Genomic DNA, 19,537 nt, shown 5'->3' on the forward strand with positions numbered 1-19,537 from the left:
ATAGAACTCATTTGTTAAACCATCCAAACCCGGACTTTTATTACCTTGCGTGCTAACAATTGCTTCCTTGATTTCCATAATCGAAATCTCTTCATCACACATCATTCTATCTGCCTGCGATACTTTGGCACTAATTGTATCCAACACTTTTACAACACACACTTTATCTACATCATTCTTTTTGTAAAGATTTCTGTAAAAGGTTTCAACTGTCTCTAAGATCCCAACAAAATCGTTTACCTTTACACCTCTTTCATCTTCCAACTCTACAATGTAACTCTTAGTTTGTTTTCTTTTTTCCAGACCCCAAAAAAAGGATGTACATTTCTCTCCCTCCAAAGCGTACTGTGCCCTGCTCCTAACAATAGCACCCAAACATTTAGTTTTTTCATAACGACCCAGCTCTGCATGGATTTTCAAATAATTCACAACATCATAGTCTGGATCCGTATCAGCCTTTTCAAGTTCATGCAACATCCTATTCCTAAGCATTATTTCTTTCTGCTTATCTAAACGGTTATGATTTTTTGCGTACCTAATACTCCTATTTTTTACTTTCACTTCCTCCCACCATAAACACACATTCTCTTTTAACAGTACATTAGACATTTCATCATTAATACATTCAACAATTTCATTTCTATATCCTTCCTCCTTTAACAGACTGGCATTTAAACACCAGACACCTCCCCCTCTCCTCTCCACACCAAAACCCATTTGAAATGACATTACTGCATGATCACTATATGCTGTAAAGGTATATGACACCTTCTTAACATTCTGCACCAATTCTTGTTTTGCTAGACATAAATCAATTCTGCTTTGTTTTAATTCCTTTAGAACCACCTGCCTTCTAGAGAATACTCTTCTGTTTGGATTTTCAGCCCTCCATATATCTACTAGATTCTCCTCATTCATAAGTTTCCATAATGCATTTCTAGAAGAAGTCATATCTGAATTTAGCACAACTAGAGGCATCCATTCTACTACACCTCACATTAAAATCTCCTATCAGTATACAGTTTTCTGAGCACAGTGTTTTTAATTTGTGAAACATTTCTCTCCTTTCAGATTCAATGTTTGAAGCATAAACATTAATTAAACGAAAAACTACATTTTGAACTTCAAATTCAATTACAATAAGTCTGCCATCATTGTCAGCATATATTTCTTTTACATTTTGCACCACATCATTTTTTATCAAAATAGCCACACCACATGTTTTATCCCCTCCATGACTACAAAAAAATTAAATCTGACCATTTACTCTTAATCTCCTGCATTTTGGAGTCTGTCCAATTGGTCTCTTGAAAACACAACATGTCTGCCTTAACAGACACTAATACCTGCTCAAATTTGCTCATGTTTCTCAAACTGTTACCATTTAGGGATGCGACTGTAATCATTATGAATGTGTGCAGAAGTATAATCAGAGCCAAACAAGTCCTTAAAAATCCTACTTTTTCTTTTTTCCAAAACCCATCATCTCCCTGGTTTTCGACAATGACCTCTTATTTTTTACAAACAACTGAAGATCCTCACTATCTATTTCATCATCCGTCTCTTTATTTGGATTTTTGGGGGGAGCGGCGGGGAAGCCTTTTGAAAAGTGCGCTTTAACAGTGCCCGTGACTTCAGTGGACCCAGCCCACTCTTTGGTGTAATTTTTACACAGGCTTAAAGCTGGCTCAGGCACCTGAGAAGCACCTTGCACCATCTCTACCTGTGTATGTCTTTCACCCATCATGTGCTGCTGTTCCACCTTGTCAGCAGCAGACACTAAAACGGCGTCTCGTGCTTTGCCAGGAGACATTACAGGCTCTTCAAGCTTATCTGCCACTGTCTCTGGAGTCACACTCTCCATGTCACTCTCATCCTCCCTCTCCATAGGCACACTCCCCTCTTCCTCAGACGTGAGGTCCATTGTTTGCAAAAGTAAGTGATTTTCTCCCTTATTACAGCTACATCTAACTTTAGGTCTGTCACACATTTTGCACACATTTCCTATGTTCCGACATTCTCTGGCATAATGCCCTTGTTCACTACATTTGTGGCATGTGAATTCCGGACATTCCTTAAGTATGTGCCCCGGCTGAATACATAATCTACATACCTTCACTTGATTGTCGTGGATTACACGAAAATATTCAAATCCCTCGACAGTGTTAAATTTAGTAGAATATGGCAAGGATTGCACATTGTCTGTAAACTTTACCTTGCAAAATCTTGTCCCATCTACAATGTCCGTTCCTGGCCACATCCTCCTCTTGATTGGCGTGGTCGCCTTCACCTTCCAGCCTTTTAGTTTCTCTTCTATCTCCTCATCCGTAATGTATGCGGGCAAGTTCAAAAAGGACACCACCAGCTCATCGTTCCCTAGTTCTTTAGCCATGATTTGACAGTTCTTTATCTTTAGCCCGTCTATTAGTCTTTCTTTTCCATTTACATGAGACATTGTTACTTCATACTTATTCCCGTCTTTCATTCGACATCCCAGTATTGTTCCGCAAACTTCCTTTATTCCTCTCAGCAATTCCATCGTTGTTATTTTCCCTTCTCCACTTATTTCCACGTTCACCGTCAGTTCCTTCTCATATGTTCTTTTTTTCAGTTCTTCGTTTAACATTCTGATTTCACTGTTGTCCTTTCTCGTCGTCGTTTGTATTCTTGATGTCGAAGCCATGTTGTCCGTCCGGTTATTTTAAGCAATATCCCCCAAACAGCTCACGCTGATGGGGGACAATAGCAAAAACGTTTCACAGAAACTTCACTACAGTCACTCACAAACTTTCAAACTTATAAGTCAACTAGACCTCCAAAAAAAAACGATATTCTCTCTCAAGCACTCAGACACCTGCTTCTCTTCCACTTCCTGAAACTCCAAAAAGGGGCGTGTGAAGCGAACGTGATAACCGCTACACTACAGAAACTGCTGCTACATTTAGCTGCGAGGAGTAAACCGAATTTTACAGATATTCATGGCACGTATTCGAATTTCCAAAATACAGAATTCATGAAAATAACAATTCTTTGTTGAAAGTACAGTACCTACTGCACTTGTCAAAGAGCTCTGTTTCCGCCCGGTTTCGAACCGAGGACCTTTCGCGTGTAAAGCGAACGTGATTTTTTTTTTTTTTATTTTTTTTTTTTATTTTTTTTTATTATCAAAAATGTTTGTTTACAATATTTACAGTACAATCTACTGTTTACAGTACAATCCACAGAGAACAATACAGAAGACACTAGACTAACAGAGGCAGGTGAACAATTCACCCCCTATCAAATTATCAACAAAGAAAATATCAAAACAGTGCTTTCAAAAATTATAAGTGATACCTCCACTCTCCTCTCGTGAAATTAACCCACTCCCTTCAACAAAAGACTCATCAAAATGTTCCATCCCATAATTAAACAACATATCTATGTGTTTACTGAACAGTGCTATAAAGATACTCCACACCTGAACCCTCTTTCTGTCAAAAGAAACATAATTCCTCCTACAAAAAATAGCATACCTCACAAAACTCAAAACCATATTCAACAAACACACATTAGCACCCTCACATTTACCAGACACTCCAAATAACAAAAGTTCCTCCCACGCATACTTTTTCACGAAATCTCCCCCCCAGTTTCTACATAACATTTCCTTAACTTTACAAAAAAAATATTTTAAATCCTCACATTCTATAAACAAATGCATAAGAGTTTCCGGGAAACGTCCACATACGTCGCATTCCCTTTCTATCTCACAATTAATTTTCTTTAGCACCACCTTTGTAAATATTCTATTATGTCTTAGTTTGAAATCAATATTTTCACACTCCTTACTATTATATTTTACATTTAAATTTCCCCATATCTTTTTTTCATCCAATTCCGGAAAAACTACTTTCCAAAATTTCTCAGCAGCCGGCCTTCTACACACTTTTCCTACCATTATTCTATACAATCTTTTCACTGGTATACTAGATAAATGTACTTTCTTCTTACTGCTACCAATGAACAAATTAGGAAATACAAATAAATCTTCTCTTTCAACTTCACTATTTATTAAATCAACCCATGCTCTTGGTATACTATTCTTTATCTTGTCATACATATTATTCACTGTTCCCCTTCCCACCTCTTCATCCCATTCATTGATTATGTCAAAAATAGCTTCCCCAGGTAAAAACCCTGGAATTACCTCATAAGTATAATCTTTTATTTGCCGTAGACCTGCACTCATAAATACTTTATTATACAAAACTTTTTCTTTGTTCTTGATTTTCTCATTCAGAAATATAGGTTGATTCATAATCAGGTCAATATGTCCACATTCATAATATACATTAGGCAACAACTCTGCCCATGCATTTAGCACCTCTTTATAAAAATCTGGTACCTTTTCAAACATTGCCCTTTTAAGCCCCATCAATAAACCATTATCCTCACAACCACCACTCTCCTCTAAGTAGACTCTAAAGAAGTGTTTCCAGCCATAATCTTCACTGTCATACAAATATTTCTTTACTGTTTTTATCCTAATAGCTTTTCTTTTGACATCTAAATCTACAAGTTTTAAACCTCCATCCACATAGTCAGCAATCAATGTTTTCTGAGATATTCTCACTCCTTTACCATCCCATATAAAATTTGACACCACATTATTCAATTCATTTAGGACCCACTCCGGCATGTCCAGGACTCCCAAAACATACACAAATTTGGATAATACCAAAGCATTTGCAACAATTACTTTCCCTTGTAACTTTAGTTTTCTATTTTTCCAGAAATTCAACGTTAGCTTGACTTTATTAAGGATCCCAGTCCAAGTTATATCTTTTGCCTCTTTCTCCTTTACACCAATGTTTACTCCCAGCACTTTAATAAAATCCTTTGCGCTCTTGAATGGAATCTCACACCCGTTTACATTGATATCCCCAACAAACATTATTTCAGTCTTCTCTATATTAACTTTAGCACCCGATGCCTTGCCATATATATCTATGATCCCCATAATGCTTCCAATACTTTCTATATCCTTCACAGTACAAGTAGTGTCATCAGCGTACTGATGTACAACACTGACACCACCACCTGGGATTCCAACACCCCTTACTTCTTTATTACTATTTATCAATGTAGCTAACGGTTCTGTAGAAACACTGTACAGCAGAGCTGACAAAGGACAGCCCTGCCTTACTGACCTCTCCACAGGGAAAGTATCTGTTAACACTCCGTTACATTTAACACAACTTTTAGCCCCACTATACAACAGGTTGATCCAAGATACAAACTTTGGCCCAAACCCAAACCTCTCCAAAGTCTGTAATAAAAAGCTGTGCTCCACTCTATCGAAAGCTTTGTTAAAGTCCAAACTTAAAACTATACCACCTTCATTTTTCATTTGATTAACAACATCCCTAATTGTACAAATTACATCTGAAATATCTCTTCCAGGTATGCCGTAGGCTTGTGTTGATTCAATAATACTCCCAATCACCTTTTTCATCCTATTCGCTAACACTTTAGTCAGTATCTTATAATCCGAATTTAGAAGGCTAATAGGCCTATAATTTTCTAACTTTAATCTACTGCCCCTATTTTTGAATAAGATCGTTAACATTCCAGTTGACATAGACTCAGGGATTTCCTTATTCTCTTCCATATAATGAAACACCCTCACTAAAATGGGTGCCAAAATATCTACAAAGACTTTATAGAACTCATTTGTTAAACCATCCAAACCCGGACTTTTATTACCTTGCGTGCTAACAATTGCTTCCTTAATTTCCATAATCGAAATCTCTTCATCACACATCATTCTATCTGCCTGCGATACTTTGGCACTAATTGTATCCAACACTTTTACAACACACACTTTATCTACATCATTCTTTTTGTAAAGATTTCTGTAAAAGGTTTCAACTGTCTCTAAGATCCCAACAAAATCGTTTACCTTTACACCTCTTTCATCTTCCAACTCTACAATGTAACTCTTAGTTTGTTTTCTTTTTTCCAGACCCCAAAAAAAGGATGTACATTTCTCTCCCTCCAAAGCGTACTGTGCCCTGCTCCTAACAATAGCACCCAAACATTTATTTTTTTCATAACGACCCAGCTCTGCATGGATTTTCAAATAATTCACAACATCATAGTCTGGATCCGTATCAGCCTTTTCAAGTTCATGCAACATCCTATTCCTAAGCATTATTTCTTTCTGCTTATCTAAACGGTTATGATTTTTTGCGTACCTAATACTCCTATTTTTTACTTTTACTTTCACTTCCTCCCACCATAAACACACATTCTCTTTTAACAGTACATTAGACATTTCATCATTAATACATTCAACAATTTCATTTCTATATCCTTCCTCCTTTAACAGACTGGCATTTAAACACCAGACACCTCCCCCTCTCCTCTCCACACCAAAACCCATTTGAAATGACATTACTGCATGATCACTATATGCTGTAAAGGTATATGACACCTTCTTAACATTCTGCACCAATTCTTGTTTTGCTAGACATAAATCAATTCTGCTTTGTTTTAATTCCTTTAGAACCACCTGCCTTCTAGAGAATACTCTTCTGTTTGGATTTTCAGCCCTCCATATATCTACTAGATTCTCCTCATTCATAAGTTTCCATAATGCATTTCTAGAAGAGTCATATCTGAATTTAGCACAACTAGAGGCATCCATTCTACTACACCTCACATTAAAATCTCCTATCAGTATACAGTTTTCTGAGCACAGTGTTTTTAATTTGTGAAACATTTCTCTCCTTTCAGATTCAATGTTTGAAGCATAAACATTAATTAAACGAAAAACTACATTTTGAACTTCAAATTCAATTACAATAAGTCTGCCATCATTGTCAGCATATATTTCTTTTACATTTTGCACCACATCATTTTTTATCAAAATAGCCACACCACATGTTTTATCCCCTCCATGACTACAAAAAATTAAATCTGACCATTTACTCTTAATCTCCTGCATTTTGGAGTCTGTCCAATTGGTCTCTTGAAAACACAACATGTCTGCCTTAACAGACACTAATACCTGCTCAAATTTGCTCATGTTTCTCAAACTGTTACCATTTAGGGATGCGACTGTAATCATTATGAATGTGTGCAGAAGTATAATCAGAGCCAAACAAGTCCTTAAAAATCCTACTTTTTCTTTTTTCCAAAACCCATCATCTCCCTGGTTTTCGACAATGACCTCTTATTTTTTACAAACAACTGAAGATCCTCACTATCTATTTCATCATCCGTCTCTTTATTTGGATTTTTGGGGGGATCGGCGGGGAAGCCTTTTGAAAAGTGCGCTTTAACAGTGCCCGTGACTTCAGTGGACCCAGCCCACTCTTTGGTGTAATTTTTACACAGGCTTAAAGCTGGCTCAGGCACCTGAGAAGCACCTTGCACCATCTCTACCTGTGTATGTCTTTCACCCATCATGTGCTGCTGTTCCACCTTGTCAGCAGCAGAGACTAAAACGGCGTCTCGTGCTTTGCCAGGAGACATTACAGGCTCTTCAAGCTTATCTGCCACTGTCTCTGGAGTCACACTCTCCATGTCACTCTCATCCTCCCTCTCCATAGGCACACTCCCCTCTTCCTCAGACGTGAGGTCCATTGTTTGCAAAAGTAAGTGATTTTCTCCCTTATTACAGCTACATCTAACTTTAGGTCTGTCACACATTTTGCACACATTTCCTATGTTCCGACATTCTCTGGCATAATGCCCTTGTTCACTACATTTGTGGCATGTGAATTCCGGACATTCCTTAAGTATGTGCCCCGGCTGAATACATAATCTACATACCTTCACTTGATTGTCGTGGATTACACGAAAATATTCAAATCCCTCGACAGTGTTAAATTTAGTAGAATATGGCAAGGATTGCACATTGTCTGTAAACTTTACCTTGCAAAATCTTGTCCCATCTACAATGTCCGTTCCTGGCCACATCCTCCTCTTGATTGGCGTGGTCGCCTTCACCTTCCAGCCTTTTAGTTTCTCTTCTATCTCCTCATCCGTAATGTATGCGGGCAAGTTCAAAAAGGACACCACCAGCTCATCGTTCCCTAGTTCTTTAGCCATGATTTGACAGTTCTTTATCTTTAGCCCGTCTATTAGTCTTTCTTTTCCATTTACATGAGACATTGTTACTTCATACTTATTCCCGTCTTTCATTCGACATCCCAGTATTGTTCCGCAAACTTCCTTTATTCCTCTCAGCAATTCCATCGTTGTTATTTTCCCTTCTCCACTTATTTCCACGTTCACCGTCAGTTCCTTCTCATATGTTCTTTTTTTCAGTTCTTCGTTTAACATTCTGATTTCACTGTTGTCCTTTCTCGTCGTCGTTTGTATTCTTGATGTCGAAGCCATGTTGTCCGTCCGGTTATTTTAAGCAATATCCCCCAAACAGCTCACGCTGATGGGGGACAATAGCAAAAACGTTTCACAGAAACTTCACTACAGTCACTCACAAACTTTCAAACTTATAAGTCAACTAGACCTCAAAAAAAAAACGATATTCTCTCTCAAGCACTCAGACACCTGCTTCTCTTCCACTTACTGAAACTCCAAAAAGGGGCGTGTGAAGCGAACGTGATAACCGCTACACTACAGAAACTGCTTCAACAATCATCTGCAAGGAGTAAACCGGATTTTACAGATATTCATGGCACGTGTTGAAATGTCCAAATTTAGGAATTTATGAAAATAACTATTCTCTTTTAAAAGTACTGTACCTACTGCACGTGTCAAAGAGCAATGTTTCCGCCCGGTTTCGAACCGAGGACCTTTCGCGTGTAAAGCGAACGTGATTTTTTTTTTTTTTTTTTTTTTTTTTTTTTTTATTATCAAAAATGTTTGTTTACAATATTTACAGTACAATCTACTGTTTACAGTACAATCCACAGAGAACAATACAGAAGACACTAGACTAACAGAGGCAGGTGAACAATTCACCCCCTATCAAATTATCAAAACAGTGCTTTCAAAAATTATAAGTGATACCTCCACTCTCCTCTCGTGAAATTAACCCACTCCCTTCAACAAAAGACTCATCAAAATGTTCCATCCCATAATTAAACAACATATCTATGTGTTTACTGAACAGTGCTATAAAGATACTCCACACCTGAACCCTCTTTCTGTCAAAAGAAACATAATTCCTCCTACAAAAAATAGCATACCTCACAAAACTCAAAACCATATTCAACAAACACACATTAGCACCCTCACATTTACCAGACACTCCAAATAACAAAAGTTCCTCCCACGCATACTTTTTCACGAAATCTCCCCCCCAGTTTCTACATAACATTTCCTTAACTTTACAAAAAAAATATTTTAAATCCTCACATTCTATAAACAAATGCATAAGAGTTTCCGGGAAACGTCCACATACGTCGCATTCCCTTTCTATCTCACAATTAATTTTCTTTAGCACCACCTTTGTAAATATTCTATTATGTCTTAGTTTGAAATCATTATTTTCACACTCCTTACTATTATATTTTACATTTAAATTTCCCCATATCTTTTTTTCATCCAATTCCGGAAAAACTACTTTCCAAAATTTCTCAGCAGCCGGCCTTCTACACACTTTTCCTACCATTATTCTATACAATCTTTTCACTGGTATACTAGATAATTGTACTTTCTTCTTACTGCTACCAATGAACAAATTAGGAAATACAAATAAATCTTCTCTTTCAACTTCACTATTTATTAAATCAACCCATGCTCTTGGTATACTATTCTTTATCTTGTCATACATATTATTCACTGTTCCCCTTCCCACCTCTTCATCCCATTCATTGATTATGTCAAAAATAGCTTCCCCAGGTAAAAACCCTGGAATTACCTCATATGTATAATCTTTTATTTGCCGTAGACCTGCACTCATAAATACTTTATTATACAAAACTTTTTCTTTGTTCTTGATTTTCTCATTCAGAAATATAGGTTGATTCATAATCAGGTCAATATGTCCACATTCATAATATACATTAGGCAACAACTCTGCCCATGCATTTAGCACCTCTTTATAAAAATCTGGTACCTTTTCAAACATTGCCCTTTTAAGCCCCATCAATAAACCATTATCCTCACAACCACCACTCTCCTCTAAGTAGACTCTAAAGAAGTGTTTCCAGCCATAATCTTCACTGTCATACAAATATTTCTTTACTGTTTTTATCCTAATAGCTTTTCTTTTGACATCTAAATCTACAAGTTTTAAACCTCCATCCACATAGTCAGCAATCAATGTTTTCTGAGATATTCTCACTCCTTTACCATCCCATATAAAATTTGTCACCACATTATTCAATTCATTTAGGACCCACTCCGGCATGTCCAGGACTCCCAAAACATACACAAATTTGGATAATACCAAAGCATTTGCAACAATTACTTTCCCTTGTAACTTTAGTTTTCTATTTTTCCAGAAATTCAACGTTAGCTTGACTTTATTAAGGATCCCAGTCCAAGTTATATCTTTTGCCTCTTTCTCCTTTACACCAATGTTTACTCCCAGCACTTTAATAAAATCCTTTGCGCTCTTGAATGGAATCTCACACCCGTTTACATTGATATCCCCAACGAACATTATTTCAGTCTTCTCTATATTAACTTTAGCACCCGATGCCTTGCCATATATATCTATGATCCCCATAATGCTTCCAATACTTTCTATATCCTTCACAGTACAAGTAGTGTCATCAGCGTACTGATGTACAACACTGACACCACCACCTGGGATTCCAACACCCCTTACTTCTTTATTACTATTTATCAATGTAGCTAACGGTTCTGTAGAAACACTGTACAGCAGAGCTGACAAAGGACAGCCCTGCCTTACTGACCTCTCCACAGGGAAAGTATCTGTTAACACTCCGTTACATTTAACACAACTTTTAGCCCCACTATACAACAGGTTGATCCAAGATACAAACTTTGGCCCAAACCCAAACCTCTCCAAAGTCTGTAATAAAAAGCTGTGCTCCACTCTATCGAAAGCTTTGTTAAAGTCCAAACTTAAAACTATACCACCTTCATTTTTCATTTGATTAACAACATCCCTAATTGTACAAATTACATCTGAAATATCTCTTCCAGGTATGCCGTAGGCTTGTGTTGATTCAATAATACTCCCAATCACCTTTTTCATCCTATTCGCTAACACTTTAGTCAGTATCTTATAATCCGAATTTAGAAGGCTAATAGGCCTATAATTTTCTAACTTTAATCTACTGCCCCTATTTTTGAATAAGATCGTTAACATTCCAGTTGACATAGACTCAGGGATTTCCTTATTCTCTTCCATATAATGAAACACCCTCACTAAAATGGGTGCCAAAATATCTACAAAGACTTTATAGAACTCATTTGTTAAACCATCCAAACCCGGACTTTTATTACCTTGCGTGCTAACAATTGCTTCCTTGATTTCCATAATCGAAATCTCTTCATCACACATCATTCTATCTGCCTGCGATACTTTGGCACTAATTGTATCCAACACTTTTACAACACACACTTTATCTACATCATTCTTTTTGTAAAGATTTCTGTAAAAGGTTTCAACTGTCTCTAAGATCCCAACAAAATCGTTTACCTTTACACCTCTTTCATCTTCCAACTCTACAATGTAACTCTTAGTTTGTTTTCTTTTTTCCAGACCCCAAAAAAAGGATGTACATTTCTCTCCCTCCAAAGCGTACTGTGCCCTGCTCCTAACAATAGCACCCAAACATTTATTTTTTTCATAACGACCCAGCTCTGCATGGATTTTCAAATAATTCACAACATCATAGTCTGGATCCGTATCAGCCTTTTCAAGTTCATGCAACATCCTATTCCTAAGCATTATTTCTTTCTGCTTATCTAAACGGTTATGATTTTTTGCGTACCTAATACTCCTATTTTTTACTTTTACTTTCACTTCCTCCCACCATAAACACACATTCTCTTTTAACAGTACATTAGACATTTCATCATTAATACATTCAACAATTTCATTTCTATATCCTTCCTCCTTTAACAGACTGGCATTTAAACACCAGACACCTCCCCCTCTCCTCTCCACACCAAAACCCATTTGAAATGACATTACTGCATGATCACTATATGCTGTAAAGGTATATGACACCTTCTTAACATTCTGCACCAATTCTTGTTTTGCTAGACATAAATCAATTCTGCTTTGTTTTAATTCCTTTAGAACCACCTGCCTTCTAGAGAATACTCTTCTGTTTGGATTTTCAGCCCTCCATATATCTACTAGATTCTCCTCATTCATAAGTTTCCATAATGCATTTCTAGAAGAGTCATATCTGAATTTAGCACAACTAGAGGCATCCATTCTACTACACCTCACATTAAAATCTCCTATCAGTATACAGTTTTCTGAGCACAGTGTTTTTAATTTGTGAAACATTTCTCTCCTTTCAGATTCAATGTTTGAAGCATAAACATTAATTAAACGAAAAACTACATTTTGAACTTCAAATTCAATTACAATAAGTCTGCCATCATTGTCAGCATATATTTCTTTTACATTTTGCACCACATCATTTTTTATCAAAATAGCCACACCACATGTTTTATCCCCTCCATGACTACAAAAAATTAAATCTGACCATTTACTCTTAATCTCCTGCATTTTGGAGTCTGTCCAATTGGTCTCTTGAAAACACAACATGTCTGCCTTAACAGACACTAATACCTGCTCAAATTTGCTCATGTTTCTCAAACTGTTACCATTTAGGGATGCGACTGTAATCATTATGAATGTGTGCAGAAGTATAATCAGAGCCAAACAAGTCCTTAAAAATCCTACTTTTTCTTTTTTCCAAAACCCATCATCTCCCTGGTTTTCGACAATGACCTCTTATTTTTTACAAACAACTGAAGATCCTCACTATCTATTTCATCATCCGTCTCTTTATTTGGATTTTTGGGGGGATCGGCGGGGAAGCCTTTTGAAAAGTGCGCTTTAACAGTGCCCGTGACTTCAGTGGACCCAGCCCACTCTTTGGTGTAATTTTTACACAGGCTTAAAGCTGGCTCAGGCACCTGAGAAGCACCTTGCACCATCTCTACCTGTGTATGTCTTTCACCCATCATGTGCTGCTGTTCCACCTTGTCAGCAGCAGAGACTAAAACGGCGTCTCGTGCTTTGCCAGGAGACATTACAGGCTCTTCAAGCTTATCTGCCACTGTCTCTGGAGTCACACTCTCCATGTCACTCTCATCCTCCCTCTCCATAGGCACACTCCCCTCTTCCTCAGACGTGAGGTCCATTGTTTGCAAAAGTAAGTGATTTTCTCCCTTATTACAGCTACATCTAACTTTAGGTCTGTCACACATTTTGCACACATTTCCTATGTTCCGACATTCTCTGGCATAATGCCCTTGTTCACTACATTTGTGGCATGTGAATTCCGGACATTCCTTAAGTATGTGCCCCGGCTGAATACATAATCTACATACCTTCACTTGATTGTCGTGGATTACACGAAAATATTCAAATCCCTCGACAGTGTTAAATTTAGTAGAATATGGCAAGGATTGCACATTGTCTGTAAACTTTACCTTGCAAAATCTTGTCCCATCTACAATGTCCGTTCCTGGCCACATCCTCCTCTTGATTGGCGTGGTCGCCTTCACCTTCCAGCCTTTTAGTTTCTCTTCTATCTCCTCATCCGTAATGTATGCGGGCAAGTTCAAAAAGGACACCACCAGCTCATCGTTCCCTAGTTCTTTAGCCATGATTTGACAGTTCTTTATCTTTAGCCCGTCTATTAGTCTTTCTTTTCCATTTACATGAGACATTGTTACTTCATACTTATTCCCGTCTTTCATTCGACATCCCAGTATTGTTCCGCAAACTTCCTTTATTCCTCTCAGCAATTCCATCGTTGTTATTTTCCCTTCTCCACTTATTTCCACGTTCACCGTCAGTTCCTTCTCATATGTTCTTTTTTTCAGTTCTTCGTTTAACATTCTGATTTCACTGTTGTCCTTTCTCGTCGTCGTTTGTATTCTTGATGTCGAAGCCATGTTGTCCGTCCGGTTATTTTAAGCAATATCCCCCAAACAGCTCACGCTGATGGGGGACAATAGCAAAAACGTTTCACAGAAACTTCACTACAGTCACTCACAAACTTTCAAACTTATAAGTCAACTAGACCTCCAAAAAAAACGATATTCTCTCTCAAGCACTCAGACACCTGCTTCTCTTCCACTTCCTGAAACTCCAAAAAGGGGCGTGTGAGAACGTGATAACCACTACACCACAGAAACTGCTGCTCCAATTAGCTGCAAGGAGTAAACCGAATTTTAAAAATATTCATGGCACGTATTCGAATTTCCAAAATAAGAGAATAATGAAATTCTTTGTTAACACTATGGTACTTCTTGAATGTGTCGATGAGGGTTGTTTCCTCCCGGTTTCGAACCAGGGACCTTTCGCGTGTGAACAAACGTGATAACCACTGCACTACAGAAACTGCTGCTACATTTAGCTGCGAGGACTAAACCGAATTTTACAGATATTCATGGCACGTATTCGAATTTCCAAAATACAGAATTCATGAAAATAACAATTCTTTGTTGAAAGTACAGCACCTACTGCACGTGTCAAAGAGCTCAGTTTCCGCCCGGTTTCTAACCGAGGACCTTTTGCGTGTTAAGCGAACGTGATAACCGCTACACTACAGAAACTGCTTCAACAATTATCTGCAAGGAGTAAACCGAATTTTTCAGATATTCATGGCACGTGTTCAAATTTCCAAAATTAGGCATTTATGAAAATAACTATTCTCTGTTAACCTCTATGGGCTAGGTGGGACGCTAGCGTGCCACCCGTGGTGCACTCCATCAACAGCAGGTGCATTTCAAGAGCGGCAAATTTGAATCCAAATAAATGTCAAAATTCAAATTTTTCAAACATACAACTATTTTACACCCTTTGAAAGATAAACATCTCCTTAATCTAACCACGTTTTACGATTTCAAAAAGGTTTTACGGCGAAAGCATAAATTTAGAGTATGTTAGGACAGTACATTTACAAGAGTTGTGTGTAATGTTTTGTCAATTCAAAGACAGGGTCACCAAAACCATAAAAACAGCTAAAATGATGCACTAACCTTTTACAATCTCCATCAGATGACACTCCTAGGACATTATGTTAGACAATGCATGCATTTGTAGTTCTATCAAGTTCATATTTATATCCAAAAACAGCGTTTTACTATGGCATTGATGTTGAGGAAATCGTTTCCCTCCAATAACCGGCAGTCAAGTCAGCACCACTAATTAAATAATTAAAATTAGAAAACATTGGTAAAATATTATATTGTCATTTAAAGAATTATAGATTTACATCTCTTGAACGCAATCAACTTGCCAGATTTAAAAATAACCTTACTGGGAAATCACACTTTGCAATAATCTGAGCACTGCGCCCAGAAAAATACGCGTTGCGATACAGACTAGACGTCATGTTGGGGAGATCTAAAATCGAAAATACTATGTAAATAATCCATTACCTTTGATTCTCTTCATCAGATGTCACTTCCAGGTATCACAGGTCCATAACGAATGTATTTCAGAATTTTCCTGCTAGAAGTAAACCGAATTTTACAGATATTCAGGGCACGTATTCGAATTTCCAAAATTAGGCATTTATGAAAATAACTATTGTCTGTTAATAGTACAGTACCTACTGCACATGTCAAAGAGCAGTGTTTCCTCCCGGTTTCAAACTGAGGACCTTTCACGTGTAAAGCTAACGTGATAACCACTACACTACAGAAACTGCTGCTTGATTTTTCTGCAAGGAGTAACCCGAATTTTAAAAATATTCATGGCACGTATTCGAATTTCCAAAATAAAGAATTCATGAAATTTTCTGTTACCACTATGGTACTACAGAATGTGTCAATGAGTTTGTTTCCGCCCGGTTTCGAACCAGGGACATTTCGCGTGTGAAGCGAACGTGATAACCACTACAACACAGAAACTACTGCTACAATTAGCTGCAAGGAGTAAACCGAATTTTAAAAATATTCATGGCACGTATTCGAATTTCCAAAATAAGGGATTAATGAAATTCTTTGTTAACACTATGGTACTTCTTGAATGTGTCGATGAGCGTTGTTCCCGCCTGGTTTCGAACCAGGGACCTTTAGCGTGTGAACAAACGTGATAACAACTACACTACAGAAACTGCTGCTACATTTAGCTGCGAGGAGTAAACCGAATTTTACAGATATTCATGGCACGTATTCGAATTTCCAAAATACAGAATTCATGAAATAACAATTCTTTGTTGAAAGTACAGTACCTACTGCACGTGTCAAAGAGCTCTGTTTCCGCCCGGTTTCGAACCGAGGACCTTTCGCGTGTTAAGCGAACGTGATTTTTTTTTTTTTTTTTTTTTTTTTTTTTTTTATTATCAAAAATGTTTGTTTACAGTATTTACAGTACAATCTACTGTTTACAGTACAATCCACAGAGAACAATACAGAAGACACTAGACTAACAGAGGCAGGTGAACAATTCACCCCCTATCAAATTATCAACAAAGAAAATATCAAAACAGTGCTTTCAAAAATTATAAGTGATACCTCCACTCTCCTCTCGTGAAATTAACCCACTCCCTTCAACAAAAGACTCATCAAAATGTTCCATCCCATAATTAAACAACATATCTATGTGTTTACTGAACAGTGCTATAAAGATACTCCACACCTGAACCCTCTTTCTGTCAAAAGAAACATAATTCCTCCTACAAAAAATAGCATACCTCACAAAACTCAAAACCATATTCAACAAACACACATTAGCACCCTCACATTTACCAGACACTCCAAATAACAAAAGTTCCTCCCACGCATACTTTTTCACGAAATCTCCCCCCCAGTTTCTACATAACATTTCCTTAACTTTATAAAAAAAATATTTTAAATCCTCACATTCTATAAACAAATGCATAAGAGTTTCCGGGAAACGTCCACATACGTCGCATTCCCTTTCTATCTCACAATTAATTTTCTTTAGCACCACCTTTGTAAATATTCTATTATGTCTTAGTTTGAAATCATTATTTTCACACTCCTTACTATTATATTTTACATTTAAATTTCCCCATATCTTTTTTTCATCCAATTCCGGAAAAACTACTTTCCAAAATTTCTCAGCAGCCGGCCTTCTACACACTTTTCCTACCATTATTCTATACAATCTTTTCACTGGTATACTAGATAAATGTACTTTCTTCTTACTGCTACCAATGAACAAATTAGGAAATACAAATAAATCTTCTCTTTCAACTTCACTATTTATTAAATCAACCCATGCTCTTGGTATACTATTCTTTATCTTGTCATACATATTATTCACTGTTCCCCTTCCCACCTCTTCATCCCATTCATTGATTATGTCAAAAATAGCTTCCCCAGGTAAAAACCCTGGAATTACCTCATATGTATAATCTTTTATTTGCCGTAGACCTGCACTCATAAATACTTTATTATACAAAACTTTTTCTTTGTTCTTGATTTTCTCATTCAGAAATATAGGTTGATTCATAATCAGGTCAATATGTCCACATTCATAATATACATTAGGCAACAACTCTGCCCATGCATTTAGCACCTCTTTATAAAAATCTGGTACCTTTTCAAACATTGCCCTTTTAAGCCCCATCAATAAAGCATTATCCTCACAACCACCACTCTCCTCTAAGTAGACTCTAAAGAAGTGTTTCCAGCCATAATCTTCACTGTCATACAAATATTTCTTTACTGTTTTTATCCTAATAGCTTTTCTTTTGACACCTAAATCTACAAGTTTTAAACCTCCATCCACATAGTCAGCAATCAATGTTTTCTGAGATATTCTCACTCCTTTACCATCCCATATAAAATTTGACACCACATTATTCAATTCATTTAGGACCCACTCCGGCATGTCCAGGACTCCCAAAACATACACAAATTTGGATAATACCAAAGCATTTGCAACAATTACTTTCCCTTGTAACTTTAGTTTTCTATTTTTCCAGAAATTCAACGTTAGCTTGACTTTATTAACGATCCCAGTCCAAGTTATATCTTTTGCCTCTTTCTCCTTTACACCAATGTTTACTCCCAGCACTTTAATAAAATCCTTTGCGCTCTTGAATGGAATCTCACACCCGTTTACATTGATATCCCCAACAAACATTATTTCAGTCTTCTCTATATTAACTTTAGCACCCGATGCCTTGCCATATATATCTATGATCCCCATAATGCTTCCAATACTTTCTATATCCTTCACAGTACAAGTAGTGTCATCAGCGTACTGATGTACAACACTGACACCACCACCTGGGATTCCAACACCCCTTACTTCTTTATTACTATTTATCAATGTAGCTAACGGTTCTGTAGAAACACTGTACAGCAGAGCTGACAAAGGACAGCCCTGCCTTACTGACCTCTCCACAGGGAAAGTATCTGTTAACACTCCGTTACATTTAACACAACTTTTAGCCCCACTATACAACAGGTTGATCCAAGATACAAACTTTGGCCCAAACCCAAACCTCTCCAAAGTCTGTAATAAAAAGCTGTGCTCCACTCTATCGAAAGCTTTGTTAAAGTCCAAACTTAAAACTATACCACCTTCATTTTTCATTTGATTAACAACATCCCTAATTGTACAAATTACATCTGCAATATCTCTTCCAGGTATGCCGTAGGCTTGTGTTGATTCAATAATACTCCCAATCACCTTTTTCATCCTATTCGCTAACACTTTAGTCAGTATCTTATAATCCGAATTTAGAAGGCTAATAGGCCTATAATTTTCTAACTTTAATCTACTGCCCCTATTTTTGAATAAGATCGTTAACATTCCAGTTGACATAGACTCAGGGATTTCCTTATTCTCTTCCATATAATGAAACACCCTCACTAAAATGGGTGCCAAAATATCTACAAAGACTTTATAGAACTCATTTGTTAAACCATCCAAACCCGGACTTTTATTACCTTGCGTGCTAACAATTGCTTCCTTGATTTCCATAATCGAAATCTCTTCATCACACATCATTCTATCTGCCTGCGATACTTTGGCACTAATTGTATCCAACACTTTTACAACACACACTTTATCTACATCATTCTTTTTGTAAAGATTTCTGTAAAAGGTTTCAACTGTCTCTAAGATCCCAACAAAATCGTTTACCTTTACACCTCTTTCATCTTCCAACTCTACAATGTAACTCTTAGTTTGTTTTCTTTTTTCCAGACCCCAAAAAAAGGATGTACATTTCTCTCCCTCCAAAGCGTACTGTGCCCTGCTCCTAACAATAGCACCCAAACATTTATTTTTTTCATAACGACCCAGCTCTGCATGGATTTTCAAATAATTCACAACATCATAGTCTGGATCCGTATCAGCCTTTTCAAGTTCATGCAACATCCTATTCCTAAGCATTATTTCTTTCTGCTTATCTAAACGGTT

The sequence above is a fragment of the Salmo salar genome, chromosome 18 (genome assembly GCF_965601325.2).
Source record: "Salmo salar chromosome 18, fSalSal1, whole genome shotgun sequence".
In the NCBI taxonomy this organism is placed as follows: domain Eukaryota; kingdom Metazoa; phylum Chordata; class Actinopteri; order Salmoniformes; family Salmonidae; genus Salmo; species Salmo salar.